General features: G+C 41.6%; 1 protein-coding gene across 12 annotated transcripts in view; it reads right to left on the bottom strand.

Moving 5' to 3' along the window:
* The window catches only part of ATP2B2 (ATPase plasma membrane Ca2+ transporting 2), a 432,089-nt gene that overhangs the window by 237,286 nt on the left and 170,621 nt on the right, over positions 1 to 24,182 (bottom strand). The window contains exon 1 of one of the 12 annotated variants that reach the window (XM_056337588.1): positions 12,502 to 12,615. The exons of 9 other annotated variants lie outside the window; for them this stretch is intronic. The gene's annotated coding sequence lies outside the window, so the exon portion shown is untranslated. Of the gene's footprint in view, positions 1 to 11,223; positions 11,617 to 12,106; positions 12,265 to 12,501; positions 12,616 to 24,182 lie in introns of those variants that run through there. 2 more of the 12 variants (XM_056337589.1, XM_056337587.1) reach the window with 2 other exon arrangements.

Raw genomic sequence — 24,182 nt, forward strand, 5'->3', positions numbered from 1 at the left:
ATCTTAAATCTAACTTGCTTGGAAATTAAGTATGTTTGAAAACCACTATCAACTAACTTTCAGGGAGTGAAGTCTGGACAGGTCAGTCCTTCAACCTGTGTTGGGACAGTTTAATGAACATGGAAGCACAGCGTTTAAGTCTGTTTCTGGAGAATGGCTTTTGATCACGGCTTTTAGACTGAACATCGGGTGGACTAAAATTGTATTTCAGCCTTGTGAACACTATTTGAAACATTTAACAAGAATTCTTGAACCTTATTACCACTTTTTTTAAAAAGGTTCTTTCTTGTCCAAGAAGATGATTGTTAAACTGTGTTACCAAACACAAAGTAGCATATTTCCATGTTTAAATGCTCCCAATTCTAAGAATCAGTTATGCAGCAGAAATATGTCTTCCATCCACAAACAAGAATTCGTTCAAAAAGCAGACCACCTGTGTCATACTCACACCACCAGATTTCTGCATGAATTTTCCCTGGGGAAATGTATAGATTCCTAATCATCTATTGCTTACTTTTGAACTATACATAAGGGATTTATGCGAAGGATTTTTCAGGCATGCCACCAATCATACGGCTTTAGAGAAAAATATTAGGTTCCCTAAAAATTTTTACATTTTTATGGCTACCTGGACACTGACAAAAGCAATCACTTCCATTGCTCAGCTCCCAGATTATTATGTAACATATGCAAGCTTTTACTTTTATTCAGCATGCACAATTGTGGTTCCATTTGGCACATATTTCTCATTTTTAAATATGAATAAGAATGCTTCAAAGAAAAAAATCTGAGATGGGAAATATTTATGTGAGAAGCTGAGTATGGATTAAAACCATTTGGCTTCAAAAGTAAAATTAGATGATGTTTAATTTAGTTTATTTATGAAGTTTTATTTGTTCACTTTAAATATGTAATCTCCTCTGAGAGAGTTCAGCTTTGCAAAATGATAATCTCTTCCTATATTTCTATTAGTTGTGATTTATTCTGATTCATTCCTTTGTTAAAAAATGCTAATGAAAGCAGATGATGCTGAAGACGATCAACAAGCAATAACAACAGATACAACTGAAAAAAGGCGAAAGACTGTGCAACACAATCAAGCAAGAAATCTGAGACAAAGATTTCTAGGGAGACATTGGTTATGGAGAAAACCAAGCACAGGGACTCCAGCTGCCAGGCTGAACTAGCACGACCTCAATTCTCAGTAACTCATCTCAAAAAGTCTTGCAAAGACACACAGCAAATTACATTCCTCCTATGGGTATATATTTAAGAGAGATGAAGAGCTAAAAATCAACCTTGCTGGGCTTTGATGATGAGGCTCAAGGGAGGCAAGTCATTGCTGAAGGCTTTGGGGACATGCAGATTGTATAGATATATGAAGATTGATAGCAGATTGATAGCAGCTGTACTGCTCTATACATGTTGTAAGAAGGCATAGGAGGGATTTTAAAATCAGACACACAGCCTTTTTAGTTGGTTTATTTCCCTGTCACTAGTTGTTTATGTATTTACTGTACTGCCTGGGTTAGATCCTCACAACTACTGTCATGTCTGTACACCAGGACCAAAGAGCTGTGCCATAAACGCCTTTTCTAAGGCCAGCATCACAGACTCCTATAGCTGCAGTCATAAACTCTTACCGTAAACCTCTGTGAGGCTTTCTAGGGTCAAGCCTTCCATCTGCAGCAAGACAGAAGAATTTGCCACCCGTAACAGAGACCCTCAGAAGTACCTTGATTACATCAAGAATTTTTCCATCCTCTAAGCAGCTCAATAAACCTCCAAACCACTGTCACTGGCCTACATGTTTTTTCCTTATGAGAATAATTCTGAGGCTGCCCAGAAGAAAACCACACCTTCTACCTTTCCGTAGAAGCTGATCAACCTTCATTTTAAGTCATATAATAATAATAATAGGTTTGGGAGAGAGTCCCTATTTCTAGACTCCTTTTGGTTTTGTTCACCTCACAAATTAAAAAAAAAAAAAAAAAAAGAAAAGATCAAGGAAGCTTCCTCTCCCTTCCTAAACTGAACTGAAAACAGTGAAAACAGCTTCATGGAGCCCTTATGGGCATCACCATAGAAGTTTTGCATTGTATGACTTAATGGACTAAGTGGTTCATTCCATGATCTGTTCAATTTTTTTTTCAGGAATTAATTCCATAGCTCCCGAGAAATTTTTATCTCAAGCAATCACAAGTGTTCCCATATTTGTCTTATTATCGCAGTGGAACTTGGTTGCTATAAAAAGGCAGAGCCACGGGACAGAAAGTCAAATCCATATGAAATTTTGATTTGACTGATACTTCCAGCTTTGAGGTTTTGTGTTCACTACCAAACAAATGCAAAAAGCAGACCAGCACGGTAATGTGTTGCTAGCGCTCCTGAGGTTAACTCCTCAACAGAAATATCTGGCAGCTGGTACAAAAGTTTCTAGAGAACTAGCTGTAGGGTCAAACAAGAATGACTGAGGAAGGGAGTGGATCTTTTGCGTGGGAGGGAGTACAAAACTGGTACTTTTTTCAAGTGAACTGCTGAAAGAAAAACTTTGAACTGAATTGAACTACACAGTAAACTAAACAACAAGAAGGATTTTATCGCAACTGCTCTCTATTTGGCCTGCTTTTGTATATGTATCTATACACACACAGAGATGGATATTTTTTCCCTAAATTGAAGGATTTGTCCCTTTCCTAATCCAGCAATGGTCAGAACTCATATCAAGCAAGCTTCACAATGAAAATTGGCCCAATTGGCAGAAAATCTTTTGCAGTTTCCAGTTTCGGTGTTAGCAGTTTCCGAATTGAATGTACCGCTTCAGTTTTTACACCACTGTTGCAGCCCCTGGGTCATGCCTCTGCCTAGAGAGAGTAGGGTTAGGTATTACATTTCACTTTCTGTAATTAATCCAGCACAGAGGCTTTATATAGAATCATAGACCCTAATCTTTGATTCCCACTGCCTTGTTTTAAAGGAAGTGTATGTATGCATCTTTCCAGTTACTTTAGCATTTGTTCTTTCATAGCATTTTCATTCAGGTTTATTTTAAATATTATAATTATCCTTCTCTCAGGATTTAGCAATTAAAGCTCCAAAAGTACTGCTACTTATCTTATTGATAATAAAAATTTTAAAAATAACACACCCCATATCTGCAGCTTTCATCTGTTCCAGATAAGATACAGAAGGGAAACAAGAAGAAAACTGGACCTAATTAAGAAATTATATTCCAGTTTTCTCTAACAAGTGGGGGGGGGAATCCCTCCAAATACTTTCCTAGCAATATTTCTAAAGACACCCTCTTAATCGAAAAGAAGATATGTAAATGAGGCTTGTATGTTAAGACCTCGTGCACTCAATTTTAATGCTTCAAAAGGTTCAAGAGAAAATACTTTAGATGTCTTCCATTTTCTCTTTCATTTTTTTCCATTCTCAGTTCTGGTATCAGAATCATGTTTTTAGATTAAAACTTTTAAGTGTATTTCTAAACTAGAAAAAGGAGGACAAGGGCGGGGAAGAGGACAATTTATTATCTTTTCACATTAGCGTTACAAGGAACCTTAATGATATACCAAGCTATAAAGCCTGTAGTTGGTACCATATTAATCATCTGTCTACATGAGAAGTCAGATAAATATATAATCTTATTTCTGCATTGCAGATTTTATACATCCCTTCCTCAGGTTGTTGGTTCTTTTTTTATTATTTTGTAAATATTGCTGGGGGGCTAGGGGGGAGGATCCATAATAAGGTAGGGAATGGCATAGTAACTACAGTTTCTTAAAATTCCTAAGAAAATAACCAGAGAAACAGGCAGCAATTCAATCTTTGCAGCAAAGAGTATCTTTTTCAACAGCATGAGCACAATTTGTCTCAATTAACACACTGTCCCTTCACCAAGGTCAAGCCTGTTACCAGCCGCAGGCAGCAGCTGGCCCACCCAAGCTTCCCCCCCCACTCAGGTACCAGCCGGGTCCACCTGCATCCTGAAAGACCTTCACTTGAAACAGACTCCAGTGGTCTCATAGCTACATTTCTCCTACTGTCATATCATGTATTCCTCGAAAAGATACACTCCCCTCTTTTGTCTTCCCATTTCAGCCCACACATGTAAATAAATTCCACCCCACACACACACTCCGTACCTATCTCTGGTACTGAAGCACTAGGCAGGACAGATAGAAATGCCCAATACTATTCTGGATGGAGCAAAACAAGATTTAAAATCAAATGAACAGACGATTCTGCAAACAGTGGTGCATACGCATACCCTGAGTGCCCTGGGGACAAACAGCTCCCCACATATGCTTAGTAATAAAACATCAGCTCAAAACCCCTGTGCCCTGAAGGGGCATTCTTGATCCTGCAATAGAAATATTAGGGCAGTCCTTTCATGTTCTTTCAGGTCAATCCAAGACACACAAGGCAGCCCCCTCCGCGACAAGGAGCTCTGCCCTGCCCAGTGCAAAACCACCGCAGGGTGGGGACGAAAGAGGCACCAAGTGCATAGTATGAAACACAGAACCTGCAAAACTAAGAGCTTGCCCCCAAACCTATATGGAAAGCTGGGAGATATACTGCATGGAAATTAGGCATATCATTACTCCTGTAACCCTCCTGCTCCAACAGTCATGTTTTCATGACATTTTCAGCCATCTTATCCAGTCGTGCTGATTCAGCACTACCATTTTATCCTGCAGTTCCTGCATAACAATATACCACTACAGCATTACAGAGGCAACCAGTCCTACCATAATGCAAATGCCTTCCTTGGGTAGTGCAAGAATTTGCATTGCATCTAAAAAGCTGTGTGAAATTCTTCAAATTTCCTAGGTTAGCTAAACTATTCATAAATAGGTATTCTTTCAGGTACTGGGGAGGAGGGAGGCTGACAATCTCATCTCATGAACAACAACACAAAATCATTATTTCATTGCAATTCTATTTCACTGGTCCCTTAACAACAACATCATTTGCTATATTTTTAGAACGACGTGCAAAATCGTCATTATAATTCAAGCAGAGGACAGGAACGTAGTAAGCATACAGTGTGAAATTGAATAGTTGTCTGCTGCCAGGACAACAGTTTCTTCCTAAACTAACTTACAAAGGACATAAATCAATGCTGCCTCCTGACATTTGGGATCACACATTTCCCAAGGAGACTGGAACAGTTTATTAGGAACACTGTTCGCTTCTAATTACCTCTGTGACACAAAGTGTACCATTCTGAAAGACAAGTCGTAATGGTAGCAGCATATTTTTATTGTGCTTCATCAGCATCAATGTTTGTGTCAAGGTTAGTTGGATGCTGAGCATGACCATTACAATATACTCATCCATCCTGGAAGACAAACGATACATGTTGCACGCACCAAAATAAACAGTCACCATACTTCTGGAAAGCATAACACTTTTCTCAAGGTCCACTACTGCATGGAAGCCTACTTCAACCCAGCCACTGGATGGCAAGGGCTGCTCTCCAAAGGCAATGGCCTGAGGCAATCAAGGCAACAGGAATGGAGTCTCTCACCGTTCCTATTTGTGGAGGTGTGCTACAGCTGCAGGTGAAAAATGCCTTTAAGGCAGAATGCAGCACATAATTAGATGTGTGGGAGGCTGTAAGTATGTCCTAAACTGTGTGCCACCCATGCGTGAGCCTGCTTCTTGCTGGCTTCCACCTGAACGGGCTGGCTGCAAGTTTTGATAATACCTGGACTAAATTACGGTGGGGCATCCAGTTAATAAGGAGACATGGGACAGCACCACCACAGGGGCTGATCACGTGTTGTGCTTCTGCACAGAAGCTACTGAGATTTGGAAAACGGAGGCCCCTCAAGTCCTAGAAGGAAGAGGAGGCTGAACAACAGTGGTCCTTGGAGAAGGCGTCTCAGAGGAAAGAAGGGCGCCTGGGATCAAAAAAGTTAAGACTTGACAAAAGACCCTGGAAGTAAGGGGAGATCCCAGAGCTGAGAGATGAGTGGAGACAAAACCCAGGGGATGCCTAGGATGGCCTGCATGTGAGATCAAGTTGGGTAAAAGCTCTAGACTTGCTGGATGTTGAATAAACCCCAGATCCAGACCCGGTCCGGGCTGCCGTTCCCTGCCTCCCTTTGCCAGCTGGCTGCCTCCGCTCTCCTGGGCAGAGCCCCTTCACCCCGACACAAGCTCTCGCTCATGGCCAGCACAAGCCAACACCTGTGGTTCTTCCTATGCTGGATCAGCTTCAATTAGCCTGTTGGCTAATGGAAAAAGTTTGAGGTATTTCTATGTACACTCTTCCCAGAATTCATAAGACTGACTCTATCTGACCTTATGTTTAAAGGCCAGTATAAAATTTCCGTTCTATTATAAATGACAGCACTATGGTAGCAAGTAGAGGGACTTCGCTTTTCCCTAAATTAACTATTAAACCAACCCAATGGGCAGTTTAACCGCTACTTTAAAGTTGTAGTATACAGACCGTTGTCTCTAGCAAGGTGGGAATTGTCTTTTCAGACTTCGGCTGGGGGATACAGGGGGAGGAATCCTTGAAGACATTTATCTCATCCTAAACCGAGGTACGAAGTTTGCACTGAATTGTACCATGGAGCACAATACCAATGAAAGGATGGAAGATAACTTCTCATACTGCAGACAGCTCTTGTCCAAGTAAAAATCTTCTCACATGAAGTGTATATACGAGAAGTGTCATTTACCTCAAATGCCTAATTTCCAGAGGTCAGGAGCTAGGAAGGTCAGTGAACTGGATGGGAGATGATTGTACTGGAAAGTCTCTTTGCCCAGCATCTAACAGATAAGTATCTTCCCTATCCTGCTTCCTCATTCTGTGTGATAATTTTTCAGCAAGATTCAAATCATATTGGACTAAAACTCATTTTATTTTTAATTCATTTCATACGGTTTTATTTTTAACTCACTTTAATTGAAATGCAGTGAATGAAATTATCAATTGAAATTACTTCATCAACTGTGAGTCTTCATTCTTTAGTATATAAAATAAGCTTTTAGTAAACCTAAATCACTGATTTTTCTTTTTGGTCCTCAAAAAACTTTATATAAACCAAAGTGCATCGAGGATGCTGACGCAATGTATTGGACTTCCATATTGCAACTTTCACACTCTTAATTGTAAACATATCCAGGATATTGACCGTATTTTGGCATTTTTTAGTAACACAGTGCTTCAATGCTGGGCTAAACCTGCAACTGCAGCTCCAGGTCTAATTCTCTCCTTCCAAGTGATTTCTTGCAATACAATCGCCAAGTGTCTTCATTAACGACTTGGATGATATAAGGGAGTGCACCCTCTACAAGTTCCCAGACGATACAAAATGGGGAGGTGCGGTGGGTAACATCAGATGGCTGAGCTGCCTTTCAGAGGGTCCTTGGTGGACTGGTGCATTGGGCTGACAGGAACCTCAGGATGTCCAGCAAAGGGAAGAGCAAACTTCTGCTCCTGGGGAGGAATAACCCCAGGCAGGACAGGCTGGGGCCAACTGGCTGGCAAGCAGCCCTGCAGAATGGGCCCCAGGGTTCCTGCTGGACCCAAAGTTGACTGTGAGCCAGCAACGTGTTCCCACAGCAAAGGCAGCAAAAAGCCTCCTGGGCTGCACTGGGCACAGCACTGCCAGCATGGCGAGGGAGTTGAGCCTTCCCCTCCACTCAGCGCTGCTGGGATGTCTGGAGTGCTGTGTCTGGTACCGAGCCCCCAGGAAAAGAGAAACATGGACTTCCCAGAGCGAGTCCAATGACGGGATGCAAAGATGACAAAAGGACTGGAGTATCTGACATGCACGCTGCACATTGAGAAAACTGGGGCTGTTCAGCCTGGAGAAGAGAAGGCTCAGGGGGACCTTATCAGTGTGTATAAACACCTGATGGGACGGAGCAAAGAAGATGGAGCCAAATGCTTCTCAGTGGTCCCTGGCGAAAGGCAAAAGGCAGTGGCAGCAAACACAGAAAATTCCATTTAAAGATGACAAAACTGTGAGGGAGGTCAAACGCTGGCACAGGTTACCCAGAGAGGCTGCGGAGTTTCCACCCTTGGAGACAGTCAAAACCTGACCGGCTACGGCCCTGAGCAGCCTGCTATAGGTGACTCCATCTTGGGCAGGCGGGGTTGAACTGGAGATCTCCAGAGGTCCATCCCAACTTCAACTATTCCACGATTCTGTGACTCTAAAATCAGCTAGCTTCTCCCCCATCTCACCTTCGCCATGCGTGGCAAGGAGACAATAGGTAATAAATGCACAAACTCTTCCAAATAGATCACAGTTATTACTGTTGGTCCTCTTCTAGGTTTTCGCATGAACTGCTTCTAGGATTTCTCTGATAGCCTGGTGCACGATCCTTGTAAGCTTTAACTGTGCAGTGGCTACTTTAAAAACAAGGGAAAACATACTGCCAACAGGATGAACTTGCTCATACACGATGTGGTAGAAGGGAAGTACTTTGTAACTTAGTTACTGTTTCTCAACTATGCAAAGTCTGATATTTAAGCAGGCATCCCACACCACTTCCGAATCTTCATATTTCACTGGTTTGCGGTGTCATAAAGGAACACATCCTGCATTTTGCAGAGATGCCAGCCTCTTAGAACTACTTTCCTATTATTGGCCTATTTCAAAATATACCTCGTTCCCAACCCTTTTATTATAAGGTGATTCTTCAGCTGCAAATCTCCAGTTCTAAGACAGAAAACAAGGTCATATATCAAGCAAAATAACATTAAAAGCATGTTTTTTCCCCTAGACATGTAAGTTTGAGTAAAACTTCAAACAAAATACCCACAGCTCTTAAAATTGTACTGTATGCTTATGCTCTGTACAAAAGGACCCCAAACCTTAAAATAAAAATCACAATGAAATACTATCGATCATCTTCACTGCTTTATGAAATTAAAGCCTCTATACTTATATAACCCATATCAGCCTACATATCCTTTAATTATATCTACCTCCATATATAAAACAATCTACCATACAAAACATAACCTATCTAGGAAGAGCTATTGCTCTATTACGCAACTGTTCCACTAAGGATATATCGTCTTCAAACACAGTGTATACATAGGTGATATACAAGGATAAATTCTATACAGTCTTCCAATGCTGAGCATCCCTGCCATGCGTAATAAAGCCCTGGCAAGTTGAATCCAAGCTGAGATTTCCTAATGGCAAGCACAACGCCTGGACTGCAGGTGCTGCAGAGGCAGCAGAACTATACTGGTCACACAATTTCTGTTGCTCAATTTGCAACTGAGCTGTACGGCCAGGGAGCCTCCATTCACAGTGGATTCATCGCTACCCTCCTGGCTCAACAAGGAAAGAGTCTTAATGAAAGGATGAGGGAGACTGTCTTAAGCTTTAGCAATCCATTTTAATATATGAATTTAAAAAGCCCACCTCTCTAGGAGCAGATTATTTAATCATAACCATCCTTGGCGTTTTGTGGGGTTTTTTAACCCCTATTCCAACTGACATATTAAAATTATTCAGAAATACATAATTTTAATCATGGAGGTTTTTATCAGTTGATCAGAGAATGTATAATATGAATGTAATTCATTTTTGGTCGCTTTCAACAATCGGCCAGAAAGGCACAGCAATACTTGCTAAATTCCAGTGATCTGTAATACCCTTCTTTGTCTCTCCTTGAAAACATAATGAAAAATCTGGCAGAAGGCAAAAGCTTATTCTCTACAAGGTTCCACAGTCAGGTGAATCAAATAAACAGCTTTCATGCCTTCAGAACATTATTTTAAGTCCAACCTGTAAAAGTATTTACATTTATTAAAAGGAGGTGGCTTCAATTTACAAAACTATCAGCTGCTGGAGCCCTACTGCAGTATAATGGGGTTTCAGCCAGTGGGAGAGATAGTTACAAGGTCACGACTTCTACATTTATTTCAAAATGTAACAAGGAATTACTACGTACACAACTGATATTTGACAATATGAACTGCAGGATGAAATTAAAGAAAACACTTGTAACATTCTTATATATTAGCAGAAAGTATGCCTACATTTTCAGTATTCAGACAGGAATACATTTTTTTTAGTATGATTAAAAAAATGTTTGCATCCCAAATTCAACAGCACTGAGAAAGATAAGCTGTGTATTTTAAATGCTGGGGGAAGATGAAAGGGGAAAAAATAATCCTTCAAAACCGCTCCCTAGATACATGATATGAAATTTAAAAGAAAAAAAGCACTCACAAAAGTAACTTCATGGAAGCTCTTAACAGAACAGTATGATACCTAGTTCATCATTACCATGTCTTCTGTAACCGGTAATCCTACTGAGAAGCATGAAACTCTTCCAAGCTGTTTCAATATACATGCATGGCACCTTTTTATATATGCAGAAAGCATGAGATACATCATTCAGTTTCAATTTGCAACAGAAAAAAAAAAATTACCTTTTCTGTGAAAATGCAAGTATATTTACCATTGATGTGGGCCAAAATCAATTCTCCACAGAAATGAAAATAGATACGTGAAAAGGATGAAAAAGGGGGCACACACAAAAAAGAAAAAAAAAAAAGAAAAGAAAAAATAAGAAAAAACATTCATGCTGCATTTCTATACACAACTTATCTACAAGGCTTATTTTGCTGCCTTATTCACAAACTTAGTCATTTTACCAGCTCCACAGGGAAAATACGAAATACTTTTTCACAGGTACCAATTTTGATTAAAATGAGAGGAACATGAACCCAGTTAAAGCTATATGTGATCAAAGACCTGCTGGATACCTGAGTCAAACAGTTATTTCAGAGCAAGGTACAAGAGCTAGTCATGCATATGGATGACCTCTCACAAATTAAATGCTAATCAAAAACACATCTCAACATAAAAAAAAAAAACATGTGGACTATGAAGTAGATTTGTAATCTGCTTTCACTGAGCAAAGACTAACAAAAAGCCCTCATTATCAATTTCATACTGCATATATCTAACGCTAACCACAAATCCCAGCAATAAAAGCTGGGAAAAAAATTTCCCATATTAAGCATGCCAGCTATGTTTCCAACATCCTAACTTGTCTAATCGCTCTGCAATCCTTTCACAGTCCCGAACAGAATGCAATCAGGAGGTCAAATGACCAGAAGTCCTAATGAGCATGCAGCTAGCTCTCTGAATGCATGCAAACGGTAAAACGAACAGTTTCACCCTGAAAGAATACGCATTCCCTTTTAGCAACTTCAATACTCACCTTCCAGAAGGTATGGCAAGGAGCGGGCTAAGCATCAGCTCCTGGCTGCTTAAGTGCCCCAGGACTGCCTACAGCCATCCTCTCAGTCCTCGCCAGCAACGTGCAATGCACAAGCAACTGCCCCGCCGTGTATAGGACAACTTAAAGTCAGGGAAGCAGAGGCTGGGGCAGCACCCGCCCGCTGCCCAGGACTGTGGGGCAGGGATACAGCCAGCGGGGCAGGGATGCTGCCAGCGGGGCAGGGATGCAGCCAGCGCCGCAGGCAGGCAGCAAACGCACAGAATCTCCCTTTACATAATAGGAAATGACTCCTGTAATCTTATGTTTTCTGTTAAAGCGTTGTACGTTTCATGAACGGCCAAAAGCTTTCCCATGCAGCATTCAGGGATTTGGAGCCGATTCTTCTATTTAAAAAAAAAAATAAATATGTAAAACAAGCAGAAAAAAAAAAAAAATCTATCTGTCAGAATATTTAGTTACCATACCATACACCACAGAAAGCCTTTCCTTCCCCTTCCCCCCCCCCCCGCCCCAAAAGGAAGCATCATTCATGCTTAAAAAGAAATTACATAAAATTCCCTGTTTCTTTACCAGTTTTTCTAATCCATTTCAACAGAAAGGCGGGGGGGGGGGGGCGGTTAACCTGTCTGCCCTTTACTTTCAGACATACACATTGAAAAACTATAAGCAGCTCTATAAATAAACCCAGCTGAGGATTACATATTTTCCTGACCAGAAACGTCTTTGTCTATCACAAGAGAACATCACTTAAAGTTAGGGGGATAAAAAAAAAAAAAAAAAAAAGTCAAACTGCACTGTTCACATTGTAGTGTCTTTTCTGCACTTCGCTTCTGGAAGAAAAAAAGGCACAGCCGATCCTTACCAGCACCGACGAACGCAAAACCTGCTCCACGTGTTTTTCTCCCCGCTAAATAACGGATTTAATCGAAATCAAGCCCGTACGTTTCACAAACAACAAGCTCATCCCGACTCCTCGGCGGCAGCCCCGGGTGCCTGGCTGCTGATGCAAGAGTGCCCTGCAGCCATACAGCCTGCGCCTGCCCTGCCCGCACGCTGCCCCAGGTTGCAGCATTACCTGCCGCGGGACTCCCGGGGCGCGACCCCCGCCCCCCGGAGCCCCCCCCCCGCCCCCGCCCCCCCCCCGCGGGAAGCCAGCTGCCCAATAAACAAGCCCAGAACGGAACGGGGAGAGATTCCTTTTTTTATTATTGTTATTCTTGCCAATGGTTACTGCCATGCAGCGCTGTCGGTACTTACTGGGCTGAGGCAGCAGCGCGCATCCCCCCCGGCCGCACTGGCACGGCGCAGCGGCCACCGCCGGGCATCTGCGCGGGGCTGATGCGGGCGGCGCGCGCCGCGGCAGACCGTACCATGCGGCGGGCAGGTGGGGGGGGCAGCGCGGGCCGCGCCCCCCCCTCCCCCCCCCCGCGCAGGGGCTGCCGCCCCCCCCCCCCCCCCCCCCGGGCCCGCCGCCGGGAGGGGCCTGGGCACCGGCGGGCGCAGCCGGGGGGAAACGCTTTGTCGGGAGGAAAAAACGGGCCGAACCACCATGTTGTTGTTTGTGATTTTAATACTTCCCTTGGGATAATGACAACAACGGAAGATGGCAAGCCACCAGGAACGTGCCACTGGCTCAGGACCGGGAGAGCCCGGCCAGGCCGAGGGCTGTCAGGCCCCATCACTGTCACTGGGGCAGGAGGAAGGGGAGGGGGCGACAGGGGTGCGGGGGCGGCAGGCGCGCGGGGGCGGCGGGCGGGCGCGAACCCGCGGCCTGGGCGGCCAATGCAGCAGACGCGGCTGTGCCGCCCCGCACCCCGCCCCGCACGGCCCGCGCTGCCCCCCCCCGCGCTCTGCCCTGCGGCACGGGGAGGCCGCACCGAACGTGTCGGTACCGCACGGCTGGGCCGCCGGGGCTCCGCTGCACCGGGCGGGGTTGTGCCCTGCCCCCCGCACCCCAGCCCCCAGGCAGGAGCACGCAACCACGCACAGCGCCCACCGCACAGCACCCGCCAGCCTGCGCGGCTCACAGCAGCACATGCGGTGACACCACACTGCCCTTTCCTTTTTAAACCATATAAAATAAAGCACTGCCTCCTGGTAACGGCCTTACACCCTGAGGAATCGGGGCATCTTAGTTAGAGCTTCTTTCCATCTATTCTCTGTTCTTTCCTTAAAAAAAAAAAAATTACCTGTTATTTTGAATTATTAGCACATGCAGGATTCTGAAATGTAAAAGGCTTTTTCAATGGAATACCGTGTTATGGCTGTGCAAAAAAAAAAAAAAAAAAAAAATAAAAAGGAAATCCAAGTACTACAAACAAGACAGAGAGAGGCATCAGTCCTTTAAACATTGTATCATTTGCTGTGTGGTAGTTTGGGTGTCGTCCCCCCCCCAAAGTAAATTGTGATCAGTACATGTGCCCTGTTCAAACTGCAACTTCAAATTCTGCAACCTCAAACCTGGTACGTTCGATCCTGACAGTGACTAAACATAGAAAACCATCAGTTTTTTCTTGCAGTATGTGTAAAAGAGCATACATAAAAGTTAGAATCTTTTCAGTAGTATCCTAGGACAGCAGTGGTTCGTGACTTCACCCTGGCTTGGACGGAGTGGGCAATTGCAAGTAAGCGTACCTCCCTGAGCACTAATAGGAGTAGCTATGCTGATGCTCTGTCATCCTGCCTTACTTGCTGCTCAGAATATCAATTCAGCCAGTTAAACCAAAAGTCTGTACTGCACTGCACCAAAATGGAAGCTATTAAAAAAAAAAAAAAAAAAAAAAAAAGAGCTAGGATCATTGATCAGGAGTTTTATCTATGCTGATCAATTTTTTTTAATGAAGTAAAATGTAAATTGGGACTTGGATCGATGCAGATTTTTCTCATGTGAAACTGCCTTTATCATTTGAAAGCTACAGGCGATTACATGCATGCCAGGACACTGTATGCAGTGACTTTGTGTTATATTAAGCAGAGACGTGTCCCCTTTTCCTTAGCAAGTCTTTAGTACAAACTGCAGCGTTACAGAGTGTGGAGTACAGACTCAAACAGAACAAAAAAGTGTTATATTTAAGATGTGTTCTGCTTAAGTCCAAGAACCATAAAGGCTGGTGACCTCTACTGCTCTGTCAGAAAATCAGGAAGACACTAAGATAATCTGCAATTATTTGGCTACCAAAATTCTTTTTTTTTTTTTGTTTTGGGGGGGGGTGGTTACAAATTTTAAAGATAAATGGAAAAGCAATAAAAGGTTGATTGACACAGTGCCAAAACACATTAAAGATTTTTTTAACCTGTCTTCCCTGGACGAAGGGAAGACTAGTTTAAAGAAATTAAGCCCAGTACAGAAATTTGTTCCAGACATATGACTGTAGCCAGTTTGAGGACTGCTGCTCTCAAAGACTGCGTGTCATACTACAGAAGCCAATCCAGGTAGGAAAACTGTAATTCCTACACTTTACTTAATCAGGAAATACTCTGATTCTTCTTTTTGATTAACAGAATAGGCAAGGGAATAAGAGCAGGAGGAAAATAATAATAAAAAAAAATGTTCAAGAGGAAAAAAGAAATTCTAGCTTGAACATATTATTATATACCCATTTCAACTGAACAATTTTTCACATGAATATTCCCAGTGCTCATTTAATGTAGGGCCCTGAAAGTACCATACCACCTAAGATGAACAAGCTATTAACCTTTTTGCTAGGCTTATCAGTTCGGAGCCTGTTCACCGTGCCGCCTATATTGTATTGCGAGTGTTGGTTCTACCCTCATCACTACACTGTCACCCGGCGGCCACCTGGGCAACAGGAGGCCAACCACTAACGCAGGGCTCGACCCCAGAAAATGCTCTTGCTGGAGTAAGGAATGAACTACGATGTCACGGCAACGTGCACGACACTGGGAGCTTGCCCTGAGTTTGCATCAAGATGCTATGAATGAAGTCACATCATATCCGTCCTTACTTAGAGTGCAAACTCTTCAGAAATGCCACAGATCCTCTCTGCTGCTGCTAAACACCAGCGCTGCTGCAAGTCAATGCCAGGAAATCATCTGGTCCCTGCAAAAAGAATGAGGTTCCAGCTGCAGGGCTTAGTCTGTGCTCGCTACCCTCGAAGTTACAACCCCACTTCACGCAGGGAATACCTGCCGTACGTAGCAGGTAGATACACTGGGACCTTACAACCAAAGCTAAGCCTGGCAATTCCACCCCCAGAAATGGGCCATCCAGTAAATAGTACCAATAGTAATATTCTGACCTCAGAATTTAAAGGGTTCTCTTTTGGTTTGGGCTGTTTGTGTTGGGGTTTGGGTGGTTGTTTTTTTTTTTTTTACTTTTTCAAACACAACTGTGACAAAAGTAAAATTTTCCTCATTGCTTGGCTTTCAGCATGTGCAACTCAAAATGGCTGCAGCGTTAGCTGGTGATTTTTCTGTACATTTTGTCATAACTTTTAATAGCAAAGCACTGCAAAACAACCTAATATTTGAATGGCACCTCTACTGAAATGTAGATTCATCAGTGCATCTTCACGGCTGTTAAAGCATCCAGTGGCATATTATTTAGCTCTGACAGAAGAACAATTTAACACCTTAACTTGGGGGCAAGGAGTGGAAATGGAGCAGAAAAGGAGCAGAAAAATGGAAAGGAAAACAGAAAGATGCTTCTTGGGACTAATTTTAAAAAACACAACAATGCTTACAGCATGTGAAAGGAATGAGACTTTAGCTGCTGAGCTTGAAATGTGACTTGAAAAATCACTTCTCCAGTGAAACTTCAACTGACAACTCAGAAAATATTCAGAGGTAAAAGAAAGAGTCTACCTAATTTCTTTGGAGAAAAAATTAATTCTATACATGCTGGTGATAGACATCAGAAGCACATTTCAAGGTCTTTATGAGATAATTAATGACAGGAAATGCATGAACATTATTTTAATTCCTCTTTCAGGATCCTGGGGACCAAGACCTCCTTTTCAGTGAGGTTGCCCAATGAGAGAAACAGTACTGGAAATCAGCAGCAGATTTCTAATATTTTTCTGATCACAACCCAGATACTTGAACTAGAACAGCAGACTGGCAGCCTTTCATATTTTTAAATCTCATTTGCTACATTTTAAAACAAGAATTAAATCTGTTTTCAGGCTCGGTGTTTCTCCAGTTTTGTAACATTCTGCAGTAATATTTCCACAAAGAAACAGCTTGCATCTCCAAACTGCACAAACATGTTGTTATCCCAGGAAGCAACATGACCTAATAAAAGAAGTAGAGGAGAGGGACCTCAGAACACTCAAATCCAAGGACTTGCCCTGCTGTTTCTTGACTATGAGATGTTAGTAGGTCACCTGATCCCACTGTGCTTCAATTTCCCTAGCTATAAAATAAGTATATTCACTACTTTAAATTACAGCAGTTATAAGTTGCTTGATTGGTTAACCCTTTCCTGCCCTTGAGGAAAAGGTATTTCACATACCTGAGTCTACTCGGTGAAGTAATGAAGGTCAGGCGATAAGCAGCACGCGTTTAAAACCCACAATCTCATGGTTGCCTTGAACTGTTCTGTTCTATCTGCCGCTTTTATTTTACTGTACAAATTACTGCTTGTTCTGACTGATATATTATAGCCGTCCCAGTCGGCTCACTTCCTAGATCAGAATCCCAGCTTTCTCAATATCTGAAAGGAAACCTACCGGACAGCCAACACTGCAGTTACCTCCCATCCTTCAATCTCTACCACCTGATCTCTATGAATACACAATTTTTCCTTCTTCCATTCCCTAACAGCCATGCCCCAAAAGACCAGAAGTCTACAGGGTTGGGCTGGCATTGCTGTCCCCCTTTGTGCCACAGCAGTAGCGCTCAGAAAACAAAACCAGACTTTCAGTATCACCCAAGCAGGAAAAAAGGTCATTAGGTTCTTTCAAGAACACCACCTGAGGAAAGCAGAGCCAACTGCAAGAAGCTTTAATAAGCCTGAGCTTCCCAATAAAGTGTAAGTAAACCTGGCTGACTGCCACTGCCTACCCACAGCAATGACAGAGAAACATCTCAGCGGTCTCCTCCAAAGTGATCTGTATCTGCCAGAGGAAGCATCTGCAACATCTCGTACAGCTAAACCTAAATCCACAGCTGAATTCAGCTTCTTCATGATCTCAACAGTCTAAGATGTTCCTAAGAATATGAAAAGAGTATTACAACAAACATTCCACCGTTTTTAGTTTAAAGACGGAATCTTCCATATCACACATAGATGAGAGAAGGAATTTTTTGACACTCAGAACAAATCTTAGCCAGTGAACTGGCCTAACGGAGCTTTAAAGAACAATCTTCTGAGGGTGCCACAACTTTTATGAACTGAAGAATGAGACAGTCAATATACTTAGGAATTATCCTTTCATTCAGTACACATTTAAACCTTATAATTGTGCCAGTCTCTGAAACAGGACTTGTGCCAAATGGCTTGTAGCATTAATCTGTTTACTTCACATAATATATTAGCACTAGTACGGGGACTGGAATAATTTGTGGCTTTCCACTATACAAGTTCCCTCCTCTGTGTCTTGGAAGCAACTTACACTTCCTCTTTGGTCTTGTATCACTGCTTTTTTGGTCTTAGCAGAGATTATAGGTCCCTACAGGCAATGGTAGGATACAGACATTTAAATTTGAATTACAGGATTCTACAGTTTGAAAAGGATCACATTAGTGTGCATCAGACTACAGATTTCAAACAGCTTCACTTTCAGGTATGTTTGGAAATAAGGCTGAAACTTTGTATACAGAGATGGGTTACACGGACCCATCTCTCTACCTCACCAAAACTATTGTCCCTGAGCAAAACAGAGAAGTTTAGAATAAGAATTTTGGTTTGGTACCTTCTCCCGATATGACTGATGCAATATACTAACAGTTTCATAAAGGTGGGTTTTCCTTCTTACTGGCTAATGGTCCATACGGCAAAGCAGTTCTCTTCAGTTTGAAAAGTATATTCAAAGCCAGGATGCATCTGAGGGAGCATCCTTTACTGTGAAACTTCGTATGACTACAACATGGGTATGAACCTCAAGTTAAGCACCACCTTTCCCTAGCTAGGTCATGCTATGACCTTGGATTACACCTTAAAAAAGAATCCCAGCATTATTCAATTTAAATTAGTCAATTGTAACAGTCATATTTCAAACAGAGTAATCAATAATAAATAATAGCAGAGAATTAAAGTACAAATATGGCCAGTTAATAATATTAATAAGAAAACACATCCTGCTTTTAAGACTTTCTTCAAGCTTCCATTCTTCAATATATGGGGTTTTCATACGTACCTTGATATCCTTACCGTAAATCTCATTTAGACTGACACAGTAGCTATCATTGCAGTCTTTTTTAAGACTATAACAAATGGGTAAGAATTGAAGCCTGTACCAATATTATTTAATATATTACTCTAGTAAAAGCAAATGATTAACATAAAGGGAAATAACAGTGGGACAAGGTTCAATCACTCTCAACAATTAAAAAGGGGTAACAAAATTTTAACACACTATTAAATAAAGACTTTTGATAGCTCAGCAGATAATACAACTAGGATACATATTTCCTAGAAATTAATCACCTTGAGAGAATTACTTCTGGTTTGTTGAGGGTTTGGGTTTTTTTTCCCAATATAATAAGATAAAAGTCTATGTATAGCTTATTGGGTAAAGCAATCTGACCTGCTAAGCTTCGTTAAGCCGCGGGTATCTGTGACCTGTTCTGTGAGCACTAGTAATCACCCTGCAGGGTGACGCGCACACCCAGGCAGCTCCCGGGGCATCCAGGAGCCCCGTCCCGGGGGACCACCCAGCCACCCCCAGCCTCCTCGGGGGGCTGTGCCCACCCCCCCCCACACCCAGTGCCTCCTTGCTGCAGGGCTGCAAAGCCCAGTTAAAAGACACGCAGCTCTTGACGTTCCTCTGCGTAGAAAGAAGAAACTGAAGCCAGTCTGCCACAGAGATCACTGTTAGCCTCAGCTCCTTCCCCCAGCACCACTCCCACCTTGGGAACGTGGTCATTGGGGTGGCTGGCAGCAGGGCCCCCCGCGCAGCCCCCGCCACCCCCGCTCTGTGGCACACGGGCCGGCCCTGGTGCTGTGATGGGTTCCACTGGTGCTGGCTAGAGCATGTTGGTGTGCTTCCAAATGTTCTGGACCAGTCCTGTCCTTCCCTTTTCATGACAGGATTTGACAGAATGGCTGCCCCTCAGCCAAAACAAAAACAAACAAAGGTATTAACTTCAACAAATTGGTCCTCTCACTGCCCTGGTACATCTGGGAATACCTCTCACAAAGGCCATTCCAAGAGTTCAGACAAGTACAGAGTCAAACCTGATCTGAAATGATCGTGACAGCTCTTTGTGGCTTTCATCTATATATGAGAACGCAGAATCTGTGTCCACAATTACATATAGATTTCAAATAAGTGTTCTAATTTGTTAGCAAAGGGCTATGTTTTTGAGCTTTACAACATGAAAGCTTAAAAAGTTATTGGTATAGACACTGTAATCATAAACATTTACTTAGAAATGTATAATTGGTACAAAAATACTTATTCGCATTCTTAAATATTAAACTAAATATCAGACCCAAATCTTATTGTAACAAATATACACAGTATAGTAAAAAAAAATACACTGTAAATGAAGATTAGTTGGGCAACATGCTTGGCTTCCAGACTGAACCATGCCACAAAGATCCGTTACCTGTTTCTTGATCCCAGATTGAAACAGATGAAACAACAGTTCTGACAATTTTGTCAGAATTTCAGAACTTGCTTGCCATAACAGAAACGTTATTCTAGGATGAAGGAGGCTAGTACAGAGGAATTCCACATGTGAATGGAAACCCCCCCACAATATCTAATCTAGAATAACCCCACACCCAAAGACAGTTCTTTTGTGTGTCCCTCTCCTTGTTCTTCTTTAACGCACTTTCAAAGACACAGAGCATTCCAGAAGCCACACATCCTCACATTGGCTTACTCCAGAATACGCAGAGGACAAACCCTAGATACATCACATTTTGATCTGGCTGACCTGAGGAATAGCTACACTGCACTGTATAAATGTTGCTTTCTTCAAGATTTTCTGCTTGCAAGGTAGCAACAGGAAGCAGAACTGAACAGGAACCCGAGCGAGGATTTAAATGGTGTCTGTCAAACCAGCAACGTGACTAAATGGAAATATTTTCAAGTATTTCCCTAAGTGAAATAATCCTTCAAACTACGCATTATTAAAATAATCTTTCACCAGCAACATTCGTATGCTGCAGATAACTACATTCCTCACTAACAGGAAAGTTCTATTCCTTCAGAAAGAGTTAAAAATAAAAATAAAATCCTTGTGCTTGGTCAGAAATGGGTCAAGAAAGGATTTAGGGGCAAACAATGCATGGTGGTATCTCCTCTGCCTCCCAAGGGTGCTGTAAAGTAGCCAGGCAATACAACAACCAAAAGACAAAAAGAAAGAAGCCAAAATACTTTTTATTACTTACAGTAAGTCATGGTGGATCACACCCAGGTTTAACCTGCTGGTGAGCACAGACTATGAAGTCTGAACAATTTGTTGACTAGATTTTTAACTATCTTTTCTCAGAGGCGGAATTGTTGCTCTTCATGCAAAAAAAAAATTAAAGAAATTACAAACTAGGAATATGTTTACAATGGAGGGAGAAGCACAAAGAACAGGACACACTATATTGCTGGCGGGGGGGGGAGCGGGGCGGGGAGGATTATAAAGATATATTTTACTGTGGGTCATTTGTTCAGTTCCCATCACAAACATAGGCAAATTCCCCTTCACAGGGCTACAGAGACCAGGAGACCACAGGGGAGCATTCCAGGACCAGCAGGCAAATTCAGGAGCCCAGAACTCAAGGCCTCATCCAGAACTTGTCCATCTGGATGACTAACATCACCATCAACTTTTTCCAGGGCTAATTCATAGACATGATCTCCTAGCAAGGTTTTTGCTCCAAATAAATCTGCTGGATATCTTAATGTCTAGTAATAAACCTGCAGATCGTAGTAATAAAATCCCAACAGCCTCTGCCTATCTGAGGCTGGCATAAACTACCATACCACTTATCTGATGAGTATGTGAAGATGATGCTAACATCCAGATCTCCATAAACATATAAAGAATGAGTGAAAATAAGATTTTTTTTTTAAAGTAAATTACTAGTAAATAAATACAAAAGCCTCAATGGAAGATCAAGAAAACAAATAGGCAAAGTTTATTTAAATCACTCCAAAAAGGGAAAAAGAGGGGGAAAAAATCTGAAGCAGTTGTGAACCAGTCAAAGCCAGAAAAGCATCCTTCTTTCCTCTCCTTTAAATTGTTAGGAAGTGCTTTATGCATGGACTGTTAAGGGTCTTATCTTTTAAGACCATTAAGCATTCATCTGCCATTTCAGCGTAATTTTGAAACTGTCCAGCACCATCAGATAAGCAGCTGCTACTCAAATTCTACTTGAAACAGCATTACTTCTTAGAAATTCCTACATTTGGAAGGATTCCTTAACAGTTTCTGTATACAAACAGTCTTTTTTGTTTGGTTGGTTGGGTTTTTTTTTACGCAGCACTGTCCTATGAAGAGGAACTGCATACCTTTGTTATGTATCTCATTGTTTTGTTATGAGTCAGGCATTCCAGTCTTTAAAAATACACAGCTTATAGAGTTATTTTCAAAAGCTCAAGGAAAAAAAAAGATAATAAGTAATGCATATACATATATATATTCACATTTTTATACAGTGAAACTACACAATTACATTCAAGGTTAGAATTAAGACCTATATTTCTTGAACACTGATGTCAATCTTCAAAGATGTTAGTTGACCTTGAGGATAAAAATAAATTTTGCAGTCCTGCATCAAGTCCTCGACTTAGTTCACTAAAGACATCTAAATGTTCTGTGCTTACATACCATAAAACAGTTAAACTCAGATATTCCATATTAATTATATTTAATACTCCTAACTTCGATTTGTGGAAAGGAAAATTAGGTTTCCCGAGAGCTGCTGTAGCTTCCAAACATCATCTTATTCACAAGCAACAGAGATGTTTATAGCGTTATATTTAGATAAAGTAGTGATGAGAACCCTTAGCATGTTATTTGTAAAATTAAATCCCACTGAAGTTTTTTTTTGCTCTTGCCATTTCATTAATTCTATCTGAGGAACAACAATGGAAGATCGTAATATGTATAACAGATAAAATAAGAAAATATATAATGAAACATAATGCAGAATTCTATGCTTTCCACTTTTAAAATAACAGAGGGTTTGTAACTTCTGTGAACGGGGAGCAAAGACTCAAATACAAGCTCCTGAAAACCACTGAGATGATACATACTAGCACTGACTTTGAAGTAATTTATTTTCTAAAGAAACACCTAAATGCTAAGGTCAAATATCCTTCAAAAAAGGCAATGATCTCTGAAAGAAAGTTTGTTAAGTAAGCTGTTAGTCTTTGATTTTTCCTGTTTTATGAAAATCCTGGGGTTCCCCCTTCATTAATGATCACACATAAGACGCCGTGTACTCGATGCTGGCAAGAGGCCGCGGTGCCACCTGAAGGGTTTGCGCTCAGTCGCCAAGGCCCTTGGTGGTTCTGCTTTAGGGGACTTCGCTCAACCTGCCTTCAAGAGCTCTGAATTGTTTTGGAGCTGCCCACGAGGTTGCTCTCCGGCAACCTGATCCCTGTTCTACTCATGTACTCAGCAAAGCAAGTAACACCACCTTCAGTTCCCCAAAGCAATTTAATTTGCTATGAAGAAAAGAGTGTGCGTTCACAGGCTTAAATGCATAGCAACTTTACACGATACTGTACAAGACCACAGTTCAACCTAATATTTAAACTCATAAACATACAGAACTGTGTAGCTATCCAAAGAAGTTTCTTCTAAGAGAAAATGGTATCCCTTGGTTGTCAGAAAGACCATTTTATAGCTAAATAAGTGTCCTATACATATGCAAAAGCCAGAAGCACCCATCCCACATAAGATTTGTAGCCGTAATCTCAATAATGTCATCTGAAGTCTTGCCACTGATGCTAGCAGAAAGCAAAGCATTCATATAGTCCAGAATAGTTTTCAGAGAAAATGTACAGATATGAAAATGATGATTTGTTATTAAGGAAATTAAAAAGAATTGCTTCCTGTGTCTATCCTCTAAAATAGTTGGGGAAGCACCTTTGTGATGCCTCTTCTTCCCTCCTAAAAGATTACCAAAAAAATTCTGACACTTTTGAAAACAAACTTCACTTTACATCATTTACTTTCTCTCAGTCTAAACTAAAAATAAATTAAACATAATTAGACAGAAATAAACTCAAAGTCTATCACATTATTAAGAATCAGAATAACAATTTCCCTTAGAGTACATTAGTTCAGCGGGTGCAAAAGGAGGTATTTGTAAACCAGCCGATGAAAGAAACTCAATACACTAGAAGGAAGAGTAGCTACCTGCATTTAAATTTAACACTTGAGGAATTCCTTCCATCAAATATCGTTTCTAGTCAATGTTACAGACCTGACTCATAAAGCTAAAGACCAGCCTTACGCTGGGTGGATAAGGAAATTTTCTGAATTTTATAACAATACATTGCAACAGTTCAAAATAAATCACATTGCTTAAACACACACACACAGACACACACACACACAAACCCAACAAACCACCAAAAAAAACCCCAACCAAAAAACCCAACGAAAACACACTCCAAACACTCAAACCCACAGTGCTACTGTAAACAGTCATAACAGTCATCTCCATCCCACCAATAACACCAGAATTTATCTTTCATTCCCAAATGCCCAGATATTCAGGCACAGAAATTGTTACTGTCTTTTCCCACTGTTTACGCACAAAGTGCTGACGACTCTGCTCTGCCAGGTCCTGGTGAAGC

The sequence above is a fragment of the Falco biarmicus genome, chromosome 4, assembly GCF_023638135.1.
Source record: "Falco biarmicus isolate bFalBia1 chromosome 4, bFalBia1.pri, whole genome shotgun sequence".
NCBI classification, from domain to species: Eukaryota; Metazoa; Chordata; class Aves; order Falconiformes; family Falconidae; genus Falco; species Falco biarmicus.